General features: G+C 40.8%; 1 protein-coding gene across 4 annotated transcripts in view; it reads right to left on the bottom strand.

The window, feature by feature from the left end:
• The window catches only part of THADA (THADA, armadillo repeat containing), a 368709-nt gene that overhangs the window by 96689 nt on the left and 257627 nt on the right, over positions 1 to 14393 (bottom strand). The window lies entirely within an intron of this gene.

Here is a 14393-nt window from a genome sequence, read left to right as displayed (position 1 = left end):
GAGTCCTAGCGGACTCCAAGATGAACATGAGTCGTCAGTGTGACGAAGTCATCAGAAAAGCTAACTGCACTTTATTGTGCATCAGCAGATGCATGACAAACAGAACCAAGGAGGTGATATTTCCCCTCTATCAGGCGCTGGTCAGACTGCAGTTGGAATACTGTGTGCAGTTTGGGCACCACACTTCAAGAGGGATGTGGATAACCTGGAGAGGGTCCAGGGAAGGGCCACTCGTATGGTTAAAGGGCTTGCAGGCCAAGCCCTGTGAGGAGAGACTAGGGCACCTGGACCTCTTCAGCCTCCGCAAGGGAAGGTTGAGAGGCGACCTTGTGGCTGCCTATAAATTCATCATGGGGGTGCAGAAGGAAATTGGTGAGGCTCTGCTCACCAAGGCACCCCTGGGGGTCACAGGAAAGAATGGCCATAAGCTAGCAGAGAGCAGATTTAGACTAGACATTAGGAAGAACTTCTTCACAGTTAGAGTGGCCAAAATCTGGAATGGGTTCCCAAGGGAGGTAGTGCTCCCCGCTACTCTGGGAGTCTTCAAGAGGAGGTTAGATAGGCATCTGGCTGGGGTCATCTGAAGCCAGCACTCTTTCCTGCCTATGCAGGGGGTTGGACTCGATGATCTATTGAGATCCCTTCTGACCCTAACATCTATGAATCTATGCTTCAAAACGAACTTAGCTGGAGCAGAAGGTGGCCAATGCTGAAGCTTCTAAAATCCCTACTGTCTTACTTTGGAAAGTAACTATGTAAACATGGGACCCTACCAGTCAACAGATCTGCTACCCATGTGTATTCAGTCTCACCTGCAGAATTTACTGACAAAAATGTGTATTTCTTTTTATTCTTCTACCTCTCCCACTCCTGCAAGAGTCAACAGGCAAGAGAGAGAACAACATGCCATTTCACTGGCATCAGCAGAACTGGATAACTGAACTCCAAGCATTAATACTTCTACCAGCCCTTCCAAGTCAATCAATGAGACTATGCAGGAGTCACTGAGGACCTCTTAATCAACCCTAAAGTTAACAGAAAAATGTTATCATGGTAAGAGATGAGTTAAGGCCCTAACAAAACTGGCAGCATTGATACAAAAGGGGTGAAAAAAATCAATACAGAATAATATTCAGGAATCTCTGACTTTCATCCCCTTCTCTTTAGTCTTCAGCATAGCTGAAAATAGCAAACCATCTGCTAATGGGAAAAGCCAAAAATTTCCTCCATTTCAAATATATGCACAGGACTGTGTTTCATGGGAAATGACCAGAAGATTACCAGAATGTTTGCTACAGTATACCAAAGTAACTAGGAACTCAGGGTACTTCTAAGGCCAAGCACAACCTATCCGTTATTATCCTGCAATAAACAAGGCAGCAGTCCGGCAACAAGGATGGGCTGATTTGCAGTTTTTTTCCTCAAAAGTCACTACAGAAACAAACATCAAGGCAATAAATTAGCCTTGTCCTTCTCCAGTATTTAGAACAGTGGTTCCCAACCTTTTTAGACTTCAAACACCCCTCATTTGATTTGAGGCACCCTATCCATAACTTCTGTGAACTGAACAGCACTGCATTTCAAAAGTTATTTATTTATTACAGTGCTCACCTCCTTACAAAAGTGCCAGGCAGTGAGGGCAGGGGATGAACACAAGCCTGCACATATCTCCTCATACCTCACATCACCCTTCAAAAGATCTCAAAAGAGTGTCCTGGTTGAGAATCACTGATTAAGAATATAGCATAATTCCACACAACGTGACTGCTTTTTGAACTTAGCTGTGTGCTGAATACTGTTACAAAAGCCTATCAAAATATTGTCATAAATTTGTTATACTTCCATAAAACAGCAATACAAATCAGGATAGCAAGAATGGAGAAAAGTTATCTGGTGAAATAGCTCCCAAAATTTCATATTTGTAAGAAAATATCTCCACTTTCTCTTTGTGTCTCTATAAAGCCATCTTACTTTGTTTGACATATATCACCACACTGACTTTCTAAGTTTATCTCAAAGTGTTTTGTGAGCTATTTTGGAGAAGTTCCAAGGATATGTTATATCTGAAAGAAAGAGGTTTCAGGCACATTGCATAACCCATTAGTCTTATTAGCTGTGTTTTCATAACAGACTCTTTCACATTCCCTTGATGTAGACTGAAGCAGCCATAAAACTGTAACGGACAGACAGGGAACCCGCCACAAAGCAAATAAAACTCCTGTGGTTGAAGCAGCTGTATTCCACCTCCTAGCTCACCCGTTTGAAGCAACCAGGCTTCCTGTTTGATTCCCTTTCAAGGGGCTGCACGTTCTACAATCCCTTTAGATAGAACACTGTGGCGTTACATAATTTTATGCACACACAGTAACTACTCAAACATGCCAGAAGCTGCCAACATTCAATAATTTCTAAACTATGTGGTTGCTTTCTCCATGGTGCAGACTCCAGGGTCATGATTTTCACATGGCCTAACTTAGTGAACGCCACAGTACAGTAGAAATCAAACGTATAAACATGGACATTGTTTGAGCATCTAGATTCAAATGGTTTAAATGCTGTCCTAAAGTGTTTACTAGGCACACCACATTCCACCAGCCCAACTAGTCAATCCAATCATTGAAAAAACAACATGCAAGTACAGCATTTTGTTTTTCCATTGCCTTGGTACCAAAAGGTAAGTAGATTTTACATTGGGTCTGGTATACTCTTCTCACTACTATTTTTCAAGGCTGAACAGACAACATAGTTTTATTTAGCAAATTAGTATTGGTTTTGAGGGGAATTATTTTAGTTTTGGCACAGCCAAAGTCTTGCAGAATCAGCAATGAACGTTTCAGGGGAATAATGCCATTTTGGCAGATCTCTCCTATTTTCTGGACATACCAGAAACCTTTTCTAATTCTTGGACAGTTTCCAGCTTCTCTGTGTCTGATGGAGGTTGGATAATTTGGGCTTAGCTCCTTGCTTTAGAACCAGTCCTCTGGTACTAGAAGGCTCAACAACAAGAACATCAGACCCAGCTGATAACATCTTTGTTTGCATATCTGTTTATACTTAAGACACCAACCAGAAAGGCTGCTGCTATCACCTATGCTCCACGTTCTTTCCAATGCTCTTCTGCATGAATATTCTCAAATAAAAAATATTCATGTTTTTAATTTTAGCACTAAGAAACCTTTTCTGGTTTTCATGTAAATATTTATTTTTCTTTGCAACTTTTACCTGATCTCTCTTCTTTGGCCAACATCAAAACCTTTGCCTAAACCAATAAACATGTTGCTTCCCAAAATAAATGTCTAGCCCTGTTATTAAAAAACAGTAAAGAACTGCTGTTGCTTCTTTTTTCTTCACATGCAGAAACATTGTGCATGGTCCGGATGATCAGTTGCTGGAAGAGGGAACAGGTACAACCTTTGGTCAACTAAACAGTGGTGTTGGCAAGCTGCAAATGGAGTCTTGTCCATTCCTCTTTAACCAGTTTCAACAACAGCCTCAAGAATGAAGGAGGAAACAAAACACAAATGGAAAGCAAGTAAATTTACAAGATTAAACTGTGAGAAAGCAGAACTGGGCCCTCTCCCCACATGAGGAATCCAATTATTGTGTGTGTGTACACACACAGACACACACACCCCTCTGACTTCATTTATAATACATTGCAGAGATTAACCTACCTGCAAAATCGCTGAATTCTAAACGAGAGAGACAAATTCCATAAACTATCTTGGAGAGGCTGTCTAAAGTCAGACATATACTATTGTCCTCCCTAGTAATTTTGATAGAGGCTTTATGAGCTACTGATAACCAGTCAGTCAGGAAGTGAAACATCCCTTAGAAAGTAGAAAGGACATAAGCAACAGAATGACATTACCAGAGATGGTGAATGTGATCAGAAATCAGTCAGTGGGTATGCCTACAGGAGACATTTACTGTGGAGTTGACTAATTAACTCTGCAGTAAATGTTGCACATCTGCACATGGACCCTTATTAGGTTGGAGTGAATTAATTAGTTCCGCAGCAGCATGTGTAGATGCCGTCCTAGCTGGCTAAGGCACAAGGGTGCTTCAGTGCAGGGGCTGCCTGCCAGCTAATGCCATGCTGAAGCACCTTTGTGCCCCAGCCAGCCCTCTGCAGCATATTAAGCTGGGGGGAGCAGCCCTAGGCTGGCAGCCTGACCCTGGGGCTCCCTGTCAGCTGGGGCTGCTCTGACCTGGCTCAACATCTTGCAGTCCTGGGTGCACATTCAAATAGCACACCCAGGAGTAATAAACACTGAAGCAACAAGCGCCAGAGTTTATTGCTTCACATTAATTGCACATGTAGATGTGCCCAGTACCTTGTATACTACAGGTTATCTGACATACATGATATATAGCAGCAGTGTCCCTTGGCACCACTGAATCAATACTAGCTTGGAGGGAAGAATCCTGATTTCTGAATCATCAAGTATCATTTCCTAAAGTCTCCTTCAGTAATCCTAGTTGTGTATTTTACCAGCTAACTAACTACCTGCTTTGTTTGCAAGATGACGAACATGACCATAGATAGCTCAAGGTGTTGCACATAAAAATTTTTAAAATGTACGAAATGATAGCTAAGTTGTACTGACCCTGCCCTACTTTTCCAAAACTCCAGAAATACCTACATATTCTAAATAATACCATCTGCAAGTGTTTTAAGGGGGAAAAGACAACTTTTTGGGGAAGTGCAGTATGTTGCACACTTTTGTCAGAATCAAGGACACATAGGACCACTTTGTTTTCATAGACAGCAAAGCATGCTTTGTGCCAATAAAGTTACTTTCGGAGATTCTCCTAGCCTAAGTAACACCTACCATAAAACAATCTTTAATGGACAGAAAGTAAATGGATGTTGGCCCATTCGTTTCAAATGCACAAGATGCAAGAATTTCAGAACAACAGAGAAGTCTCATGAAGAGAAGAAAGGTCTGCTCACTTGTTTAGACATTTTGGCCCTAAGAAATCTAGAGAGGAGATTCTGCCTTCGCCTCGGGAAAATCTTACCAAGGCCTAAGTATAGGGAGTGGAACATCAAAGGATGGGGGTAGAAAAGAGAGAGGGAATCCTGAACCCCCCCATGGGATCTGCTCCTGGCCATTATTAACATATATTACAAAGGGCAAAAATACATTTCTGAAGTTCTGTTTAAATAATCTTGACTATGGCACAGCTTCCGTGATGAGACCCAGAGCCTTTGTAACTGTACGTACAGACGGACAGGAAGTTCCTCCCTCCTCAAAAAACGTACGGAAACAGAATGACCCCTATGAATCTGCAGGTTTGGAACATAAGAGTTAATTTTATTCTTTCTGGGGTACCTAAACAATCAGAACAAGATGTCCCTTAAGACTAGATACACAGAAAGTCACTAGAAACTTCACCTATTACCACAATCAAGACCTCCTGAGAGTTTCATAACAGTTGGTAACTGGAGAATCTGAAGGAAATCTCCTTACAAGGAGTACATTTTTGTGCTTCCAGATTTTGCTTCTTGGACTATTCCATCTTAAGATCATGGACAGGCAAGGGAGACCTTACTACTTGGTTCTGCTAGTGGGAAGGGAGTATTCCTTCCCCCACAGCAAAACATCTCTCAAGAGACAAAAAATCTGTGGGAAATGGTGTTTAAAGAGAAACCTTCTTCTGACTGCTCTGAAAAGGTAGGTTGTAAGGTGGACTGCTGCTGTGCCTGCACTGCACTCTTCTGGTACAGAAATGATTGAGGAATGATGAGCAAATTCCAAAGTGTGGGGATTAAGAGGTTTCCAGCAGTTTCAAAAAGGCATCCACTGGGATGAGAGACAGGTTGGAAACCTTTGTACCTCTATAATGCTAGATATTCAGGGCCTGGCTTTACAAACATTAAAGATCAAATCTGGAAGCTTGTTAGAGCTAAGAAGAGAATGTTAAACTGTGCCATGAGCTTTAGTCATGATAACATGATCCTTTTATTGTTATTTTTTCCCTTTATTTTATGAAAATAAAACAGGACTAGAAGGAAAGAATAAACTGTTGACAAATGAGAAAAGAACAAGAACAACAGTAAAACATATGCCAGCACAATGCAAAATATGTATGTAATTATTTAGAATGTGACGTTTTTATGCACATAAACAGGATGTTTTCTTCTAAAGAAAAACCACTGTGGTTTCATAGGAATGTGAAACACCCTGAACATCAAGGTCGGTATATCAGTATTTTAAAAAGGAGCCAAAACGACACACATGGAAGAACTGACATAAGCTCAATTGGTATAACATTGTTAAGGATAGCAGCACAATGCTGTACTTAGTATGTTTTAAATTAAAGGAATGATAAATAATATTTGGGGCTGAAAGCTGAAAATGTTTGTTTATGGTCAATCTATTTCTGACACAGCACAGAGATTTTCTAGTTACTACACACGAAGCCATGAACCAATAATGTCTGATGAAGTGATGTTTGTTTGAATCTAAAGAAAGCTTTTCAAAAGTATGAACTGCCCCAAGTCTCAAAAGATGTTAATCCAGATGTCTAATGATGATAATTTAAATGTTAACATTATTGGCTACTTCACTGTTATTCCAAGCATGTAACAAAGGAAACAAGAAGATGAGAATCATTTACTATGATCACAGTCCCATTTTGCAGCACAATCTGAAGCAAATGCCAAAGGGGAGAAACACAGTCCATGAAAAATATCAAGAGTCACCAACAAGTAGCCAACTGCACAGAGCTCAATGGAGCATCCAAGGCTCATCAAAGAAAAAACAAGTGCAAGAAGCTCTGCAGAGTGCCTGGATAGTGCAGAACTGGATTAAGGTCATCAGGGATGCCAGGTATATCACTACCATGATATTTCCTAGAGCTACAAGAACAGCAAAGAATGGGTTGGTGATAACATCTAAAAGTGGCAGAAGTGAACCATGATGACTCCAGAGCAATGGGCCTAGATTTCATAGACATCTGCGCTGTAAGGGACCCTGGAGGATCATCGAGTCCAGCACACTGCCCCAGGGGCAGGAAGTCAGCAGGGATCATAGGATCCCAGCAAGATAAGCATCCAAATGTGTCTTGAAGGCGTTCAAAGTGGGTGCTTGAACCACCTCCGGCAGCAGTCTATTCCAAAACTTGGGGGCTCGGACAGTGAAGAAATTCTTCCTTATGTCTAGCCTGAATCAGTTGCAGTGGAGTTTGTGACGGTTCGATCTTATCATCCTTTGGGGCGCTCTGGTGAACAGATATTCCCCCAGATCCTGATGAGCACCCCGATAAACTTATAGGTGGCCAACAGATCACCCCTGAGCCTGCACTTTTCCAGGCTGAAGAGTCCCATGGCTCTCAGCCTCTCATCATAAGGTCTGTTTTCCTGACCTCTGATCTCCTCTGCACTCTCTCAAGCTTCTCCACATCCTTTTTGAATTGTGGAGCCCAAAACCGGACACAGTACGCCAGCTGCAGCCTCACCAAGGCCAAGTACAACGGGAGAATGACATCCCGGGATTTGCTTGAGAAGCGTCTACAGATGCAAGCCAGCGTTTTGCTCGCTTTACTAGCCGCAGCATTGCATCAAAGGCTCACGTTCATCTTGTGGTCAATCATGACCGCCAAGTCCCTTTCATCTGTAGTGCTAACCAGCGTAGCACTGCTGAGCCTATAAGCATGCTGTGGGCTTTTCCTCCCAAGGTGGAGAACCCTGCATTTTTCGGTGTTGAACACCATCAGGTTCTCATCCGCCCGTTTCATGAGCCTGTCAAGATCTGCCTGGATCACCCTCCTGTCCTCAGGTGTGGATGCTTTACCCCAGAGTCTGGTGTCATCGGCAAACTTGGCCAGTCCGCTTCTGACACCAATGTCCAAATCATTGATGAAGATGTTATTCTATTCTCCTCTCAGTATGATTGTAAAGCTTTCGGGAAGGAGAGAGTCTTTTTTCTCTTTCAGAGACTCTCTTCAGACTCAGGCAGACAGTAATGGCCACGTACAGACATTTAGTTTCTCCTAGGAGAGTCACTGCTCTCAAAGCAGATATCACAAGTGTACAGATGTTCAGGATTTTTCTCCCACAGCAAAAATGGCTACTCCAAAAGAAACGTAACCTCAGAACAACCAGGGTTAAATCACTTCTGGTGGAATTTCTACTGGGACAGCAAATGTCTGTATACGTTCTCTTCTGAAAGAAGCCACAGAAGTCCTACAGCATCCCAGGGTGCTTTGTTCCCACTCCACCCTCTTAGAGACAATGTGTTACTTGCTGGACTCTAATGCTCTACTGTAGTAAAGCATCAAATCTTAAACAGATTTAGCTTATTTTAGGTATCTATATTCTGCTGGTTATCAACATGGGCAATAGCAAAAATGTCTTGGATGTCTGAAAGAGTCAAGAAAAAACCCGTCAATAAAGATGTCAGGCATTTTGGCCGATCAACATTTTTGAGTAATAGGAATGATCTCCTTAAAATATTTTATAATGCTGTTGTTTTAGTCAAATACATTGAGGTTTTCTTTGATAATTAGAATGTATAGTACTTGTACTTGTCCTGAGTTTCTGGCAAATGTAATGAAAGTTGTTTTAGCTTCCTTATATTGTCATAACCCCAAATGTTTCATGGTGACCTGTTTCTGAAAAAGAAGTAGAAAAGTCTCAAACAGCTTGTCTCAGTGATAAGCAACTACGAGTCTCATATCATTTTAAGACTTGGCCCATTTGTTTTTCCATTTTATGCCACATACTCTTAAAAGGAAGTTAAATGCTAATTAAAGTAACCTTTCTCAGAGGCTGACTTAGACACTGACAATGGTTAAATGGTAAAAGTTAAAAGACCCATATATTTATATTTGCTAAAATTTGTGACAGGGATAAATATAAGGCTAGCTATTTTAATGATACTTTTAACTTCCTTTACCTAAATCTCTAAGAAGTATGGCCAAGCAATTATTGAGAATAAAAACATTGTTGGTTTACAAATGCCTGCTTTGATTATTTGGTCTAATTAGGTTAAATTTAACAAATTCCATCTGAACAAATTGAAAGCAATTTCTGTTCGTTATGTCATAAATTATGTAAACTTTGGGTGCAAATGTGTTTAATGTGGCACATGGTCAATGCCATTATTTTGACTGAAGTTAAGTAAAGATTTAAAGCATATTTTTAGAATCTTTCTAGATAGTTTATACCCACTGACCTTCAGTTAGGCAAGTCAACAGGAAATTTGGTTGGCTAGCCCAATGTTCTGGTTTAATAAAATTAATTCCATGTTCTGAAACAGTTGGGTATTATAATCTAAAGTTTTATCTAGGGGGTGGATTTATCCTTCATACACTCAGAATTAAAAACTTTGGTATAGTTCAGATATCTGCCTAATGTGTATTGATGGCCCTGATTTTCATTTATCATTGTGCCTCAAACACATTAATGAACAGCCCAGTGAAGTAAATAAACTTTATTATTCTTTTCATTTTACACATGGACAATTAAGGTAGAGTTCTGAACAGGACAAATTGCAAGCAGTTATTAGTGTGTGGCTTCCTCCTAAAGGTGAAAAAAAAAAGCATAGAGCACAGTGCAGATAAAGCCAAAGAGGTAACTTTTTATGGTATAATATTTAAATAACTTAAACATTTACCACCTACATACAGACATATGGTACTTGTCTTTCTTTCAGAATTAATTCAAGTGTTGCCACTGAATTGAGTCCTGGGAATATATAAAAAACACTGACTTCAGTTTGGTGCTTTCATTTCAAGTTGGCTAGTCCATCAGGTGAGTAAGCTACAGGTTGAGTTAGCAGAATGCATTAACTACTGACACAACCTCGCTCTCATTTCAAGTGTTATTTCACAGCTGAAGCTGGTCTAACAAGAGAGGAGTTAACTTAAGTGGGGATAACTCAAATGAACTGCTGAAAATTCCAATTAGGTAAGGTCACAATAACTGTAAGACCTACATGCATTTGTTGTGAGGAATAAAAAGCTTAAGGTAGCATACAAGTTAAGAGTTATTTTTTTGTAATCTCAAGAAGACTGTGCTACACAGAATAATGACCTACCCCACTTTAACATTACAAGGAGAACTTATTATGCAAGGCAGAATTTTTGGAATTTTAGCTTCAGGTAAATTTATAATTTTCCCAATCATTCCTACTCCAAAGAGATCCACCAGAGACGGCTCTTTGGGCAAGTCTAATCAAGGCACACCACTTTATACAGGCAACAGTATAAAAGGGAATGATGTGGTTAGCATCACGCACAGCTGTGTACACCTCTACAGTTTAGCCGATCAGGTATCCATTATGATCCGGCTAGATTAAATGCAAGGCAATTTTGGACATGAGTTGAGAGCAACTATCAGTACATCCCTGAATCTCTCCTGTTAGTGTTAGTAAGTTTTGACTTTAAGACTAAATGTGATATTACTCTGAAAAGTACCCTTTTGAAACTGGAGCTGCTAAAGAGATCCCCTAATTGGCTTTGTACAGAGTCGTACTTAATTGCCTGGGAAAACAGGCCACTACTAACTTCTACTCTGACAACTATAGAGTCCATTCTCTCAGAATTGTGTTAGTTCCAGCCCACAAGATATTTCCAACATGACAATTATCATCACCATAAACATCATCAATATTATTATTCCTAACAACAACTCCACCATTTAGAGCAAATAGAGTTAACGTTCACATATTAAAGCTGACATGCAAGAATACAAAACTAAGGAAATACTAATGGAGGCCTGTTCTCCACTTAAAAATTCTCCCAATATATGAAGCATAGAAGCACAAAAGATCCTTAAGCTTCGGCACTTTCCAGACACTCCACTGTTCCCATCTATTTAGGGTTTCAGAAGGTGGGGGGGGGGTATTATTTGATAAAAGAATACTTGTTTGCTCTCTAGCAGAATACAGTTATGTCTATTGAGTTCCAATGCTTCTCCAAAATCTGGGAAGAACCAGTTTCTGCTGCAGTTAAATCTTCTAAGAAAAGTAAAGGCTAACACTTTTCTTGCAAGTTTGCATTATCTCTAGGTTAGGTGGAGCTTCAGCAATGAAGTCCAGAAGTGTACCAAAAGCTAGCTCACAGCATCAAAATTTCACATACTGCTTCAGGAATATAAGAACTTTCATCCTGGAAAGTAAATGAACAATGGCCAGATATGCTTCAAGAAAATGACTACTGTATATGATTTGTTATGACATATGCCAAAGAAGGTTCTTTGTGTGTACGGATCATAGAGATTAAACTATACAGATTTCTGCCATAAATTTCTATATATTGATAATGTGCATCCTATAACAGTTATGTCGAAAGTAGTTAGATAGAATAACTAGTCTTTTAAGATAAATATTTAGCTCAGTATATGTTCTCTTGCAGTAAGATAGTTTTAAGTCTTTGCCACTGCCTCACTTCCCTGTCCTACACTTTAAATCGATTTGAATTTGTTTAGCAAATTCCATATGGACTACGCTGGACTTTAAATGACAGATTTTATTAATTAAAGACAACAAATCATTGACAGAAATATATGTAACATAGGAAAAGACTAGGCATGGTTGCACTCTGAAAATGTCTTTGTAATTGTATCTCCTTTAGACAGGCATAATCAATTAGAAGTGGTCTGATTTTAACCAGTTGCAGGCTCATTACGCTGCATTCCACTTTGTGTTGATGAAAATCAGTTTCAGTCTGTGGCCTGGAACTCATAAACAGCACTTCCTGGGGCCTCTTATATAAACACATCAAGAAACAGTTTTATTTGGATTTGTCCTTCCCCCTTTTATTTTACTGAAACAACTTAAGAAATCAAGATTTCAGAAGAAAAAAATTGGCTTATAACCAGAAATATGCTCACTGGTACAACATGTTTAAACTGTGAAGAATATTAAACTTCAGATAGCAATTACTGCTCACCATACTTCAGCGCAAAGCTTAAGATCGTACCTTCTTAGCTGCTTGGGCTAGAATCTCATTAGGACACTGCAGGCTGCATTTAGTATAACACAGCACTTTTTAATACATGAAGGCTGTTTGTCTTGAATGCCTTTTCACAGAAAATGTAACAAAACAACTTCAAGTTTTTAAAAATACAGTTCCCTTCTAAGTTTCTATGCCATCAAAACATTGCCAACAATATAGTTATTATTAAACTATCATATGTGAACGTAATTAAGCAAGATCTTTCCAATGGAGTACACATGAACAGAAAGAAGATGGCATACACATGCACACAAATAAAAATCAGTTCATTTAGAATCTAGTCACATCCACAGCACAAAGTCCAAGAACGGGCAGGTCTCTCAAAGGTGGGAAATGGTTATGAAAGCTTATAGTTCTATGCAGGTAAAAAGGCAGGCCTCTCTCTATGTCAGGCCTATGAAAAGTCACTCTTTGGGGGAGAGGTTTCAGGGCTGGGCAGGAGGTAGGTTTGTTGACAAGATGGAATCTGAAAACCTTAGTTAGAAGCTTAGAGTGAGTCCCCAGGCATGTATGGATAAGACAGTTCAGTGGAGAACCCACAATCAGTGGCTGGTGACAGGTGTGACCCCATTAAGCAATCTTTGTAGACGAGCAGATTAGAGAGTAGGTTGTTACGGACCCAGGAGAGATGCAAGTATTAGGTTCAGATCTTGCTGGAGTGTGGAATCTCTTGCTGGACAGAAAACCTTGGTTAGGCACTTGGGGAATTGCAATGTTCCTGGTTAGGAGACTGATAATGGCCCTGACCCCTCAGAGAAAGGGGGTACTTCTCTGAGAGAGAGCGCATGACAGCACTAAGGGTAGAAAAAGACATTGCCCAACTGAAGTGGATCAGATGTGGTACATGCTCCACTACAGCTAATCCGTTTTACTGGGCAACACACACACGCACAATGCCCTTTATCTTGCCTTGGGCCCCCTACCTGATGCAGAACAATGGGCAATGCATTCCCAGATCCCTAGCTGCTTCATGCTGGGTCCTGCACTGGCCTGTGCCTCATGAAGAGGGGCACTTGGGAAGTCAAAGTGATATGGCTGAAGACCAGAAGCCTGGCTGGTGTAATTTGCCCCTGGATTCATTCCCTGGATGAGAAGCCCTGAGCCAGAAGGGACACGTCTAAAAGGCAGGGAAGGATCCTTGAGGGCATCAAGTTGTAAACCAGAATGTTTCCCGAGGCTGTCATGTGGTCCACTGCTTCTCACATGATCCCATAACTGTGTCATTGACAGAGTTAAGAGAAAAGTCCAATGAAGAAATTTCATTCAGCAGAGCCAATGGACCCAAAAATGGGATAAGGGTCTCAGACAAGGACTGGTTCTGGCAGGAAAAGGTCTATCTTGAGCCAAGGCAACTAAAAAAGCCTAAGGAATGGGAAGTATGTACTGCACGCAGCAATAAGCATAAGAGGCCAGAAAATGTGCATTGTACAGATCCAAAAGGCAAAAAAGATCACTGAATTTAGTATTTAAGGAACAGGAATGTACAAGCATGGAATGTACATGTGAGCAGGCATTCAGACGAGAACTGAAGCTACTCCATCTCTCAAAACAGAAAACTTAACAGATATTAAAGAGAAACTGCATGGACAAACTGCATAGTTGGGTGGGATACAGATAAACTTTTGGGTATGAAGTACCTTCCTCAGGTCGCTGAGGAAAAACAACACATCTAGGGCAAGGGAAAACTGTCTGGAAGGGTACTTCATAACCCAAAAGCTTGTTTATCTGCATCCCAATTCTATAGTTAGCCCAGTAAAAGATATCACTCACAAAAAGCTTTGCCCCTTTCACTTTTTCTGGATCATCACAGCTACTACATGACTATTACCTATTAACCATTGTAACTCATTACAAAAAAGGTATCAACTTTTTTTCCAACAGGGGCTTTGACAAAATTAGATGCAAAGGCAGTGCCTTTCAACCCTTGGTGAGAAGGAACATATCTCCCTACTCCTCTGCTTCCCTCCTTCCCAAAGACTAGGCCCTCAAAGTTGTCACAAGTACATATTCCTCTAGACACCTACATAAATCCATTGGTTTTTCAGAAATGGTCAGCATCTAGTAGTTCTAATGGATCTACTGTATTCACTCAACTCCAAGATGAGGTTTGTTTCCCCATTCAAAATGAGGAAAACAAAGCCTCATGTTGGAATCAAGTGAAAACAAAGGGCCTGCAGTCAGAAGAGGCAGCAGGAAACCATTTGGTGAAGCATATGGCAGTGAGGGATCCAGTGCAAAGGCATGGAGCTGCATGGAACCCATCGTGGCACAGGACCCAGCACAAAGGCATGAGGTGGCACAAGACACAGAGTGGTGCAGCACCCACCACAGGGGCACAGGACCTGATGCACAGGTACAGGGTAGCACAGGACCTGGCATGAAGGCACCCTGCAATGTGGCACATGGCAGTTGGGGGGGGGGGG

The sequence above is a fragment of the Gavialis gangeticus genome, unplaced genomic scaffold, assembly GCF_001723915.1.
Source record: "Gavialis gangeticus isolate Ggan-Ray unplaced genomic scaffold, GavGan_comp1, whole genome shotgun sequence".
NCBI lineage: Eukaryota > Metazoa > Chordata > Crocodylia > Gavialidae > Gavialis > Gavialis gangeticus.
The sequence above is the reverse complement of the archived record's forward strand: the minus strand, read 5'-3'. Positions and strand labels throughout refer to the sequence as shown.